Source organism: Rhinolophus ferrumequinum, chromosome 10 (assembly GCF_004115265.2).
Source record: "Rhinolophus ferrumequinum isolate MPI-CBG mRhiFer1 chromosome 10, mRhiFer1_v1.p, whole genome shotgun sequence".
Classification (NCBI taxonomy): Eukaryota; Metazoa; Chordata; class Mammalia; order Chiroptera; family Rhinolophidae; genus Rhinolophus; species Rhinolophus ferrumequinum.
This window is the reverse complement of record NC_046293.1, coordinates 51,431,010-51,445,373: the sequence shown is the minus strand read 5'-3', so window position 1 is coordinate 51,445,373 and position 14,364 is coordinate 51,431,010.

The following is a 14,364-nucleotide window of genomic DNA, read 5'->3' as shown; positions in this document are numbered from 1 at the left end:
GGGCGAGGTGCGGGAGGGGGCCAGCGGCCCGCGAGGCTGGCGGAGTTGCCCCAGTGAGTCTGGCTCCCCAGAGCTGTTCTAGTCGGCGGCCACCTACTGGACAGGGGTTCGTGGGGTGTCCTGCCCTCAGCCGGGATCTGGGGGTTCGTCAGTAGGCGAGACCTTCCTAGGCCTGATCCGCGCGCCCGTACGGTACAGTAGGGCTGTTGGGGCGGCAGGGGAGGTGCTGGAACCAGTCGGGTGCTACTAGCTCAGACTTTCAGGGCCGGGAAAGCTTCCAGAAGTAAGGCGGTAAGCTGGGAAGGGAGAGGCCAAACTGAGGGCAAATCAAATGTAGAGAGGTTGGGCAGTCGAGATAGTATAGCCACTGGGAGAACCCAATTTCTGTAATACAGATTGATCTCATTGTTAAATGTGTAGTACTTGCCTTCAGTGTATCTCAGGGTGAGTTCATAAAATCAAATTTAAGGACCTGCAAAGTTGAGGACAAAGCTTGACTGAAAGTGACTGCTCCCTCCACACATGCTTCATTCCCTGAGAGATACATTCTTCCTAACCCCTATTTGAACCCCTGAGATGCCCTTTTGACATTCCAAACACTGTGGGGAGAGGGTGTAGATAAATGGTTCCAGTTAATCGATCCATTGAATAAATAGATATTAACCTCATACTATGTACCATACACTGCTGAAGTGTGTTAAGACCTGGACTTTTGACCCAGAGAATTTTATAACATGAATAGCAGAGAAAAATTGTTTCTATATCACTTGGAGAACAAAGAAATAAACCGTGACGTCTGGGTCTAATACCAATTCAGACACAAAGTATTGGTATGGGCTGTGGCAGTCTGGGAAGGCTCTCTGTAGGAGGGGGATGTGAGCTGGGCCTAGATTGAGGGGGAAGGTCAAGAAGAGGGAGGAGATGTAGTGAAAATAGGCTAGGCTAAGGTACAGCATAAGCAAAGACATGGATATTGTGAAAATTCATAAAGGATACCTCAACCAAAATTGGAGTCTGAAAGGCCTGTGGGGGTAACTTTCACACCCTACCACTCATCATTGGTTGCCCCAAACAGGAAGAGACATTCCTTGCATCTCCAACAGGAAGATATTTTCTACTCTATTACCCCAGCAGGAAGAGAAAGATTTTCTCTTTCCCCAGCAATGGCCCAGCCACTGAGAGATTGTCATAAGCCAGCCAATGAAAAGCCACTACACTTTGAACTCCCAGTTTGCTCCAGTTCCTAACAGCTCCTCCCAACTTCCCTTTTCCTCTATAAAAGAATATGCCTCTCCTTTGTTCTCCAGACTTGCCTATGGTTTTGTCATAGCTCGCTTGTCTCAAATTGCAATTCTCTGCTATTCCTTAGTAAACCCATTTTTGCTGATAAAATAACTTTTATTTTTAATGTCAATAATATGTATCCATGCATGTTTTGCTGGAGAAATAGAACCAATAGGATATATAGAGATGTGTAACAGGAGATTTATTATGGGAATTGGCATGCAATTATGGAGGCTGGGAAGTCCCACAGTATGCCATCTACAAGCTGGAGAACTAGGAAAACCAATGGTATGATTCAGTCCCAATGCAAAGGCCCGAGAACCAGGATCTCAATATGGAAGGACAGGAGAGATGGATGTCCCAACTCAAGAAGAACGGGAGAATTTGCCCTTTCTACATCTTTTTGTTTTATTTGGATCCACAGTGGATGTAGGGACAGGACTATGGCTGCACATGTGTGAGACTGATAAAGTGAAGTAAAAAACATGTTTTTGTGTGAAACTGAGCATAACAAAATTGAGTGATAAACACATTTACCAAACAACTTCGGTTATCATCTAAGAGGTAAAAAAAACTCCTGGCAAACAACTTCTGGTTATCACCTAAGAGGTAAACAACTCCTGGACAACCACTTCTGGTTATCACCTAAGAAGTAAACAAATCCAAGGACAAGAGGATAAAAGCAGAACTCCAGAGCAGTGCCATGAGAAGTCTGAGTGGACGCTCCAGCTACGACCTTCTGTGAGGTGCACGCCGCGATACTCCGGACCCTCTGAAGTTCTTCCCTGCAAGACCAGCTTGTCTCAGACCTGTTGTGGGCCCAGTCGCCTTTCCTGGACCAGGAACCTTCTCCATCTCGATGGACTCTGGGACTTGGTTTGTTATTAAATTCTGTTCTACTCTGTATAATCCTCTGTGCTTACCAGAGCACTGGTCTCTGGAGGGACATTGGCTCCCAAATAAAGCTGTGTTACTCTCTCTGAACCTGTGTCCGGTACTGTGTTCCCCGCTTGTGTCACAAGTACCATGCAGGGACACAGGGCCCTGCCAAGGGGTTAATGTCCCCTTGCCTTTCAGGAAGAGACTGAAATGTTAGCGACTGTCCTTACTGGCGCTCGCAACACATACTCACAGACACATCCAGAAATAATACTTTACCAGCTATCCGGTCGCCCCTTAACCCAGTGAAATGAATGATCACAGTAATAAGAATGCAATGTGTGTATAATTTTATTTTACTGTTCCTTAAAATAAAACTGTGCCTTTGTTGTGTTAGAGACTAAAGAAACAAACTGTGCCTTAAAATTTTTGATCAGGATATGTAAGAGAAAAATACTAAGTTGAAGGTTTCTTCCTGGTTTTGTATTTAATTTGATTCTATTTTGAGTCCAGAACCAACGTGTATGGCCCTTCTTCCATTTAGCAAGGCCGTTTAATATGGGTTTTGGATACGCAATAGTAGTCCTGGAGCCTGCTTCATACTTAGGGGTAAGGCTGCTGATTGCGCCGTGTAATGAAGAGAACATTTTCAGTGTGTAAAGAAAGCTGGGCAAGAGGGAGGGAAGTAGGCAGCCCACAGTCCAACAACATGGCAGAAGGCGATGTTTGAGCCAAGAAAGATGTCTGGGATTTTCACTGTGGTGGGTTGAGCCAGGGTTTTTAAGAACAATAATTAAAGTTTGGTTTTAAGTTGTTTTATCATTGCTATCTTGCGTTGTGTTGAAGGTTGCCTCCCACACCTTGAGTAACAAGGGAGCAGTGTTGGTTGTGGGGAAATTATAGTAGGGTCAGGAAAAGGACAGCTGCCTTGCTCACGTCATTCCTCTGTGGTTGGCAGCGTTAATCAAAGGAGGCTATTAGTTGGGGCTTACAGCTGGTAACATGGGGGAGAGAGGGCAGAAGCTCAGGGCTGAGCTGAAATCGGTGAGTGGGAGGCAGGTGTTACTGGAGAAAGAAGTTACAGCGTGAAGTGACCCAGGCAGGGACAGACAAGAAACAAATTTCCTGTTCCCCAAATATTTCAGTGGGACGTGATGCTTGAAAGAGGAGAAACAGCTGAGGTGTGTTTCTGTGGGTGGGGGGTGTGATCAGATCAGGAATGGCTTTGTAAGCAGGGCAGATGATGGGTCTTGCTGTGAGAGATAACAAAGATTCAACAGGTTTCTTTTATAGATCCTGATCAAAAACAGGTGCATGCAGCCAAGTCATGAAAGCACAATGAGAAATGCAATGGGCCAGTGACTGCAAGGGTTCTGTGCCTGGATTTCGTCTGCCTTTTCTAGGTCTTCACTCTTCTCTCCTGCACTCACTTCCTTTCTTTATGGCGTACTCCCATCAGACGACGAATATCCTCTGGGGTGGTAGGCAGCCTCCAAAATGGCCATCAGTTAGCCCTGTTGCCTGGTAGTTACACCCTTGTTTAGTCCTCTCCTCTTTAGTGTTGGCTGGATTTAGTGCCACGTTTAGCAAATAGAAAGAGTGACAGAGGTGATGGCCTATTACTTCTATTATTAGGTTATAAAAAGATGGTGACCCCTGTCTTGACCGTGCTGTCTTGCTCTGAGGGAAGCTGGCTTTCATGTGTGAGCCGCCCTGTGGACCTGTGAAGTGGCCTCCAGCAGTAGCCAATGAGGAACTGAAGTCCTCAGTCTAACAGCCATGAAGCATCAAATCTTACACCACATGAGGGAGCTGGGAAGCACATCTTCCCCCCGTCAAACCTTCTGATGAGACCACGGCTCTCGCTAACTCCCTAACTACAACCTCATGAGGCCTTAAGCCAGAGGGACCCTACTAAGCCACACTCAAGATTCCTGACCCAGTTTGTGACATAACACTTTTTTGTTGTTTTAAGCCACTAAGTTTTGGAATAATTTGTTATGCAGCAACAGGTAATACATCTTGTTTCTCCTACCACTGAAGGAGGATGGGGCCTTGGGTTGGCTGGGGGCTTGTAGGGGGGCAGGGTTGACTGGGTCTGGAGTTGGGGGAGGTTTCCTTCTTCCTAGTTGTCCCCTGCTCCACTTGGGGAATGGCTGAATTTGTGCTAGAAATCTTAGGAGGCCACAGCTCACAGTGGCCAATGCGGGGATCGAACCGACAACCTTGGTGTTATCAGCACTGCACTCTAACCAACTGAGCTAACCGGCCGCCCCTAGAAATCTATTTAATAAAAATATTTTATTATGTAGACTTCAAGTAATAACAACAATATAAACATCCATGTACCCATCACTGCATTCACTATTTTTGTTTTATTAAATTTTAAACCTTATGAAAGAGTATTTATAGTACGGTATATGTATAGTTAAAGACTAACATCCAAGGATACCCACTTAAGAGAAAGAACATTATTGTTACTTTTGAAATTCCCTGTGTACCCTCCCTGATTCAATCCCTTTCTCTTTCTCTTAGAACTAACCAATATTCTGAATTTTGTATTTATTATTCCATTGATCTTCTTTATAAACCTGGCTGTCCTATATGGTAACTACTAGGCACAGGTGACAATTTAAGTTTAAATTTAAATAAAATAAAAATTGAGTTCCTCAGTCATGTTAGATGCTCCATAGCCACATGTGGCTAGTGGTTACCATACTGGACAACAAAGTTAGAGAATATTTGCATCACTGCAGAGACTTCTATTGGATAACACTGCTGAAAACAATATATTGTTTAGTGTTGCATGTAATTGAACTTCATATAAATTGAATCATACAATTACTTTTATAGCTAGCTGTGTTTCATCAGTATTAGATTCTTGACATTCATCCATGTAGTTATCTTTAACTGTAGTTCTTAATTTTACCATATACATGGTGTATAAATGCCACAACGTATTTATCTACATCAGAATCTATTATTGATGGACAGTTGAATTGTTTCCAGATTTTTGCTACTAATACTACACATACGAGCATGAGTTTCTCTGGACTGTATACTAGGCTGGGGTTGCTGAGTCATATAGAATACATATCACCACCTTTGCTAAAAAGTGCCAAATTGTTTTCCAAAATGTACTAATATACTCTCCAACTAGCAGCATATAAATGTTCCCGTTGTTCATATTATCACCAATACTTTTTAATTTTTTGCCAATCTTGTGGGTATGAATTGAGAACTCCTGGTTTCAATCTGCATTTTCCTGATTTGAATGAATTTGAGTATGTGAATATATTTTCATATATTTAGGGGACATTCATTAATTATTTTATATTAAGTACCTATTTAGGTCTTTTGTTTATCTTTGTCTTACTGATTTCACTAACTGAAAAGCACTGATCTTTTTATTGTCTCCATAGTTTTGGCTTTTCCGGAATGTCATATAATTGGAATTATACAGTATGTAATCTTTTCAGATTGGCTTTACTTTGTACTATTCATTTAACGTTCCTCCATGTCTTCTCATGGCTTGATAACTCATTTCTCTTTAGTGCTCAGTAATATTCCATTGTCTGCATGGACCACAGTTTATTGAACCAGTGACCGACTGACGGACGTCTTAGTTGCTTCCAAGTTTGGGAATTATGAATGAAATAGCTATATATATCCGTGTGCAGGCTTTGTGTGAACATAAGTTTTCATCTCCTTTGGGTTAATACCAAGGAGTGCAGTTGCTGTTATCACGTTAAGAGTATGTTTTGTTTTGTAAGAAACCACACAACTGTCTTCCAAACTGGCTGTACCATTCTGCATTCCCACCAGCAAGGAATGCGAGTTCCTATTGTTCCACATCCTCGCCAGTATTTGGTGTTGTCAGTGTTCTGGGTTTTGGATATTCTAGTAGGTGTGCAGTGGTATCTCGTTGTTTCAATTTGCATTTCTCTATTTACCTATGATGTGGAGTATCTTTTTATATGTTTGCATCTGTCTATCATCTTTGGTGAGACGTCTGTTAAAATCTTTGGCCCATTTTTTGATCAGTTTGTGTTCTTATTGTTGAGTTTTAAGAGTTCTTTGTATAATTTGGGTAACAGTCCTTTATCAGATATGTCTTTTGCAAATATTTTCTCTTAGTCTGTGGCATGTCTTCACATGTCTTTTGCAGAGCAGAAATTTTTATTTTTAATGAAGTCCAGTTTGTCAACTCTTCCACGGATCATACCTTTGGTGTTGCATCTAAAAGTCATCACCAAACGCAGCATCATCCAGATTGTCTGGATGTTACCTTCTGTGAGTGTTATGCTTTTGTGTCTTACGTTTAGGTTTGTGGTTCATTCTGGTGATGCATAGAAGGCCTGTGTCTAGATTCATTTTTTTCATGTGGATGTTTAATTGTTCCAGCACCATTTGTTGAAAAGACTATCTTTGCTCCATTGTATTACCTTTGTTCCTTGTTTGAAGATCAGTTGACTATATTTGTGTGGGTCTATTTCTGGGCTCTCTGTTCTCTTCCACTGATCTATTTTTCTTTTCTTTCATCAATACCACCCTGTCTGGATTACTGTAGCTTTGTAGTAAGTCTTGAAGTCTGGTACTCAGTCTTCCACCTTTGTTCCTCGCCTTCCATATTGTGCTGTCTATTGTGGGTCTTTTCCCTCTCTGTATAACCTTTAGAATCGGTTTATTGATATCCCCAAAAATAACTTCCTGGGATTTTGATTGGGCTTGAACTGAATCTGTAGACCAAGTTGGGAAGAACTGCCATCTTGACAATATTATCTTTTATCCATTAACATGGAATACCTCTTCATTTATTTAGTTTTCTGATTTCTTTTATCATAGATTTGTAATTTTCCTCATATAGATCTTGTACATGTTTCATTAGATTTATATCTAAGTATTTTATTTTGGGGGGTACCAAAGTAAAATAGTATTGTATTTGAAATTTTTAATTATAATTGTCCATTGCTCGTATATATGAAAACAATTGGTTTAAGACTGAAAGAAGACCATGCATAACACCAGCGTGGGCCAGGGAGATGTGTCGTACACAACTGGACTGAGAAACAACGGCTTGAACTGGAGTGGAGGGAGGTGGAACAAGTTGGGGGGGAGAAATCCTTCCCTAAATTGAAGTCATAAAGCTATTCCTTACATTATCTTTGAACAGTTTTATAGTTTTTGTCTTTCACACTTAAGTCTTCCATCTACCTGGGATTGATTTTTGTGTATGGTGTGAAGTAGGAATTCAATTTTCTTTTTTTCCTATGTGAATAACCAATAGTGCCAGCATCATTTAGTTTTTAAACTTTTTTGGTATGAAGTCAATATATATATAAATAGAATAGAATAATAAACCCTATGTACCCATCACAAAATTATTTTGAAATAAATTCCAAGAATTGTATAATTTTATCTATAAACGTTTTAATATTTATTTCAAAAATATACAGTATTTTAAAACATAATTGCATCATCACACTTAAAATATGAATTATAATTCTTTAATAGCAACTCATTAAATGAAGCCAGCATTACCCTGATACTAAAAACAGATGAGGACATTACAAGAACAAAAAACTGCAGATCAATATCCCTCCTGAACAGAGACATAAAAATCTTTAATAAAATATTAGCAGATCACGTCCAAACTTATATTGAAAAGATTATACATGACCAAGTGGTAGTTATCTTGAAAATATAGGACTGGTTCAACATTTGAAAGTCAATAAAATCTACCATATAAACAGACTAATGAAGAAAAGCTGTGTGATCATATCAATGGATGTAGAAAAAACATTTGACAAAATTCAACATCTATCTTTGATAAAAAAATTTCATGAACTAAGACTAGAAGGAAATGCTTCTAAACTGAGAAAGGGCTTCTACAAACCAAACCAAACCAAGCAAGCAAGCAAGCAAGCAACGAACCAACCAACCAAACAAAACCCTAATATTACACTTAAAGACTTAGTGGTTTGCCCCTAAGATTGGAAACAAATTAAGCCCAATCTTACCAATCCCATTTAATACCATACTAGAAACCCTAGACAGTACAATAAAGCAAGATAAATTAAAGGCATACATAACAAAGAAAGAGATAAAACTGTCTCTATTCAGAGATGACATTATCTACACAGAAAAACCCAAAACAGCTCTTAGTAAAACCTCCTAGAATAGTGAATTTAGTAAGTGAATTTAGTAAGTGAATTTAGTAAGGTTGTAGGACAGAAGGCCTCTTTCTAATATTAGCCAGGAACAACTGGAAACTGAAATTTAAACATTTTAAGTAGCTATAAGAAAAACAAAGTAGTAATTAGGTATAAATCTAACAAAATATGTGCATGGTCTCTGCAGAAAACTACAAAACACTGAAAAAAAAATCAAAGACCTAAATATATGAAAATCTATTGTGTTTATGGATTGGAAGCCTCAATATTTTTAAGACGTCAATTCTTCCCAAATTCATCTATGAGGTATGATCAAAAGATATGGTGAATGTTTAAATAAAAAAAAATTATTGCAGTAAAAGACACATTGCCATTAATCTCCCTCAGAATACTCCCCCTTGCATCAAACACACTTACCCATCATTCTTGCCACTTTCTGAAGCAGTTCTGGAAGCCCTCTTTCGTGACTGTCTTTACTTCATCCTCCATCATGACAATGCTCCATCACTTCTAGTACGGCAATTTCTGTCAAATAAAAACATTACTGTGTGTCCTTATCCACCTTATTCACCAGATCTGGCACTGTGTGACTTCTGGCTCTTCTCCAAAGTCAAAATGACCACAAAAGGAAAACGTTTTGAATTGATTCAGGACATCGAGGCAGCCATGACAGCGCAAGGAAAGACACTCATGAAAGAGAACTTCCAGAACTGCTTCAGAAAATGGCAAGAATGATAGGATAAGTGTGTTCAAAATAAGGAGGAGTATTTTGAGGGAGACTAATGGCAATGTATCTTTTACTGTAATAATTTTTTAAAATTTAAACATTCACTGTGTTTTTTGATCACATCTCATGTTTATATAGGTTTAACATAACCCCAATCAAAATTCCAGCAGGATTTTTCTTTTTAAGATACAGTCAAGCTGATTCTAAAATGTATATAGAAGGGCAAAGGAACTAAATAGCCAAAACAATTTTTTTTGGGAAAAAAAATAAAACCTGAAGATGTCATATTACCTGATTTCAAGACTTACTAGAAGTAACAAGAGAGTATGGTTTTGGTGAAAGGATAGACCATAGAGATCAATGGAACACAGTCTGCATGAAACCTATCCTTCGAAAATTTGTCACGATTTACTTTATTGCCCAACACAGTAATCTATTTTCGTAAGCACTCATGTGCTTTGAAAAAAGAACTATTTCTAGCTGTGTTTTCTACATCAAATTTCATTGATTGTAAGACACACATTCCACTTTTAAACATCTCGGAAATCAGTATGCATCTGGCCCTCAATGGCATGCCATAGTTTAGCTGGCAGTCTTTTTCCTTTCTTAGTGGGACTTGAGACAAGAATGTGCCTTATAGTGGTGACTTACAATGGTGAAATTCAATACATTAGGTCAAGTTTTTTAATTGTTCAAACCTATGTTTTATTTTATATTTTTTAAAGATTTTATTGGGGAAGGGAAACAGGACTTTATTAGGGAAGAGTGTGTACTTCCAGGCCTTTTTCCAAGTCGTTGTCCTTTCAATCTTAGTTGTGGAGGGTGCCCTTCAGCTTCAAGTTGTTGTCCAGTTGTAGAGGGCGCAGCTCAGCTCCAGGTCCAGTTTCCGTTGCTAGTTGCAGGGGGCGCAGCCCACCATCCCTTGCGGGAGTCGAACCCGGCAACCTTGTGGTTGAGAGGACGCACTCCGACCAACTGAGCTATCCGGTAGCTCAGTGGCAACTCAGATGAAGGTGCCATGTTCAATCTTAGTTGCAGAGGGCGCTGCCCACCATCCCTTGCGGGACTCGAGGAATTGAACTGGCAACCTTGTGGTTAAGAACCCACTGGCCCATGTGGGAATCAAACCAGCAGCCTTTGGAGTTAGGAGCACGGAGCTCTAACCACCTGAGCCACCGGGCCGGCCCCCTCATCGTATTTTTGATCACTTCATATATAGGCTTAAAAGCAGTTGAAAAAAGAACAAAGGAAACAATAGATAAATTGTCAAAATTAAAAGTTTTAAAATAATCATAGGTAATATTTGCAAAGCATTCATAACATGATAGAAATAAAATTTATATGAATAGTATGGTTAATAAAAACACTAAGTTCTAGTAGATGGGTGGACAAATAATCTGAACCAGATAGCTCACAGAACTAATGAAGAATTAAAGAAATGTAATATATCATTTTTTAAACCTGTGTTTTTAATGATCATTTTCCAGCTTTTTGGTTCCATTATGAATGGCATATTAAAAATCTAAGATTGGGGTGGCTGGTTAGCTCAGTTTGTTAGAGTGCAGTGCTCTGAACAACAAGGTTGCCGGTTCGATCCCCACGGGCCACTGTGAGCTGCGCCCTCCACAACTAGATTGAAACTACTTGACTTGGAGCTGATGGATCCTGGAAAAACACTTAAAATAAGTGAAAGTTAAAAAAAAAAATCTAAGATTGAGAATTTTTTCTTATGTTTCTGCATTTTGCTTAATATTCTGACCCTGTATTATTAAATACATTCAGGTTTAGATGTGCTTTATCTTCCAGGTGAATTGAATCTTTTATCATTTTATAGTGACCATCTTTGTCCCAAGTAGTAATTTTCCCTTAAAATCTTTGTTCAATATACATGTAGCTATACCAGTGCTTTCCTTTGGTTACTATTTGGTGTAAATTTTTCCATGCTTTTACTTTCAACCTTCCTGTATCCTTATGATTTTCAATTTACCCCTCATACACAACATATAGCTGGATTATGTTTCCTAATTCAACATGACAATCTGATATTTAAAAAGCCCAGTGCATTTACATTTATTATGATTACTGATACATATAACTTTTACTATTTTGTTTTGGGCAATTTGTCCTGTTTCTCTTCTTGTTTTTTGGATTGCTGAGTATTTTTACTGGGTGTAGAATTCTAGATGTTCTCTGTATGCTATAGTGAAAAGTAGAGGGCTCTTTTGTTCTTTTATTTGGCATTTCCCCAAGTGGTTTGAGCTTGTGAAAGCAGACCCATGTTTCATGTTTATCTGGTATCCTTCACCAAGCACAATGCTTTGTACAGTTAATTCATAGAAATTGTATTTGATTACTTAGCAAAGAAGTGATGTGGCCTTTTTCCTTTTTTAAAATACTTGTTAGAAAGTCTAAGTCAGTTTTTGTTTAGTGTTTTATAAACTTAGTTTAAGTGTTATTTGCAATGTTTTCTAAATTAAAACAAAAATTTTTTTTGGCAAGAATCTTTTCCAGATGTATTAAATTCTGAGAACTGTCAGTTGGAAAAAAAAAATGCTTTGATGCTCAGTTGTTTTCTAAAACAAAGTATTAAATTACCATAGCTAAAGTCCTAAGTTTTCCTTGGTATACTTGACCTTTCATTCAGAGAATGGTCTATTATTAAGGTATCATTTATGAGCTTCTAAAAAGATACTACAATATGACCTGGGTTATTTATAGATTCATGTAGTAAATACAAAAACATTCAATCCATAATAGTGGTTTCCTTTAGGGAGGGAAATTGGACTACTGAAAGGTGGGAGTTCATCTGTGTATTTTTCTTCAGAAAATACACAATTAAAGATAAAATGTTAACTCTTAATTCTGGATGGTGGGTGTACAACGATTTGATATATTAACTAGTGTAGTTTTCTATATAGTTGTTTGTAAACTTCTGTGATTTTAAAATGGAGGTTGCCATCTAGTGGATACATTTAAACAGAACTTTTAAAATCTTTTATAATGGGTACATAAAGATGTAGCAGGTCCTTGAATAATGTCTTTTGTTCCACGTACTTTCATTCTAATGTTGATAAGATGCTGTAAGAACTAACTCTTGTTTGTATCAGTTAGCCTACGGTAAAACTGGTTTGGTATACATTGTTTTGCTTCAAATCACAGAACCTACTGACGTTAAGTGAGGACTTACTGTACAATGGAACAAAGCTTTTCAGGCTTTTCAACAACACAGGTAAGACAGAAGGTATATTCTGGTGGTTAAGGCCACAAACTTTGGAGATGATCAGACCTAGCTCTGCACCCTAGTTTTATTTAACATGTGAACTTGTTCAAGTATCAGACCTCTGTGCCTTAGTGAATTTGAACCCCAGACCCTCCTTCATTGAACAAACATGGAGCACTCCTGTGACCAAGCAAGCACTGCCCTAGGCTGTGTGGATACTGCAGGAGCACAAGCGTTTCCCCCTAGAGTTTAATAAAGTAAGAGTTGGGGGTAGGAGTGGGGAAGAGACCACTATTTTAGGCTGAATGATTAAAGATCAGTTCAAATCCCAGATCCTTAGTTATTAATGCTTATATAATCTTAGGCAAGTGCCAATCTTACAGGATGACATTCAAATCTTAAGTTCCACAGAGCTATAACACTACCTTGTTCATCATTCTTTTCTTAGTAATACTTGACATACAAAAGGCCTTCACTAAATATTTGCTGAATGAATGAACACCATAATAATTTCTGGTGCATAGTTAGCACTCAATAAATAGTAGTTATTAAGGAAATGGTATGATTGTGTATATTATGTATACAAATACCCCTGGATTTATAACAATTTAAACTGATACATATATACATAACTTACCAGTTAAAAACTGTTAAATATTACTTAATGAAGGCAGCACACTAGTACATGTATCAATTTTGAGAAAAAGGATCTCAACCATGAAATGGCAAAGACTTGATCACTAGTGCCCGTTTGCTGCAAAAAAATAGACACTGATGAAGGGGAAAGTTATCATGTCTTAAAAAAAAACAAAAAAACCAAAAGGAGTTAAATGGCCTAAACCTTCCTCTAAATGACTATCCCTCAAAGATTCCTGTTAAACTTTCCCTAGAACAGGCTTCTGAATTCTACACACTTGATGTAAGTGTTCCTTTACTTTGCTTTAGAGTAAAAACAAGCAGTATTTATGAAAATACTACGTTGTATCAGAGTAAATAATGTTAGATGACTACTGCAATTAGATTTTTACATACTTTGACATTTTGTTTCACTATAATCTGTGACTTTCCTTTAAATTAGCTATCAAGCCCTTAAGTCAAATTTCACTGTATCATTTATAGCATCTTTTCTGGGAATGTGAACTGCCATTGTGACAACTATCTAATTCTAAGCCATAATATATATTTTTATATCCTTCCTACGTCCACATATTTTAAGTGGAGAAAAACATACGTTTATGTGAATTTTAAAGGTAAATTTGTGATTATAAAGCAATTATAATTTTGATACAATTGCTGAATGAATAAACAAATATAGTAAGATTTCTAAAGCTCTAACACATGCCCATTCTTCATGCTCTGTTCAATAAAAATAAAAGGCTATATTTTATATGCTCAAAATGTGTTCATGGGCAATGTATTTCCTCAATATTATATATACATTAATTGATAATGAATTTATGTAAAATAGTAAATAGAGTGAAGGAATAATTTCATTGGTCTGTTAAACTTTTGAAGTCTAATTTCAAGTTTGGACTATAATTACCTTTAAAATTCCTTAAGCCCTATGTTGGATTCAAATGAGAAAAACATCTAGGAAAAATATGGTATGCACTCACAGAATCCTCAGAGGCTTGCTCGTGTCTGTTACAACAGCGAGGCCAGGTAACTTGATCTAGTGAGCAAGGGCCTACACCAGCAGTCTGCAGGCAGGGCAGAGTTTACAAATATCTGTGGATGCCCAGCTGTTAAGGCACTAAGAGCTAGACTATCTTCTATTGCAGCCATAACATCTACCCTTTTAAAAAACTCCCGAAATAACCCAGTGACCCCTTACCACCTTCTGTTCTTCAAACTTAACAGATCACTAATTTAAGACTCTGGCTTTACAAGGTAATAAGTGATATAAGTAATCCCACTGGTGATCAACCTTGTTATAACTTGCTGCCAAATAAACAGTCTCAATTTACAAGACCCTGTTAATGAAATTTTTCATTAGGATTAATCACAAATTTATCAACTGGGTTAAGATTTCTATGTAACCGGTTCCTTAACCATGTCCTAAACACTTGTAGAACCAAAAA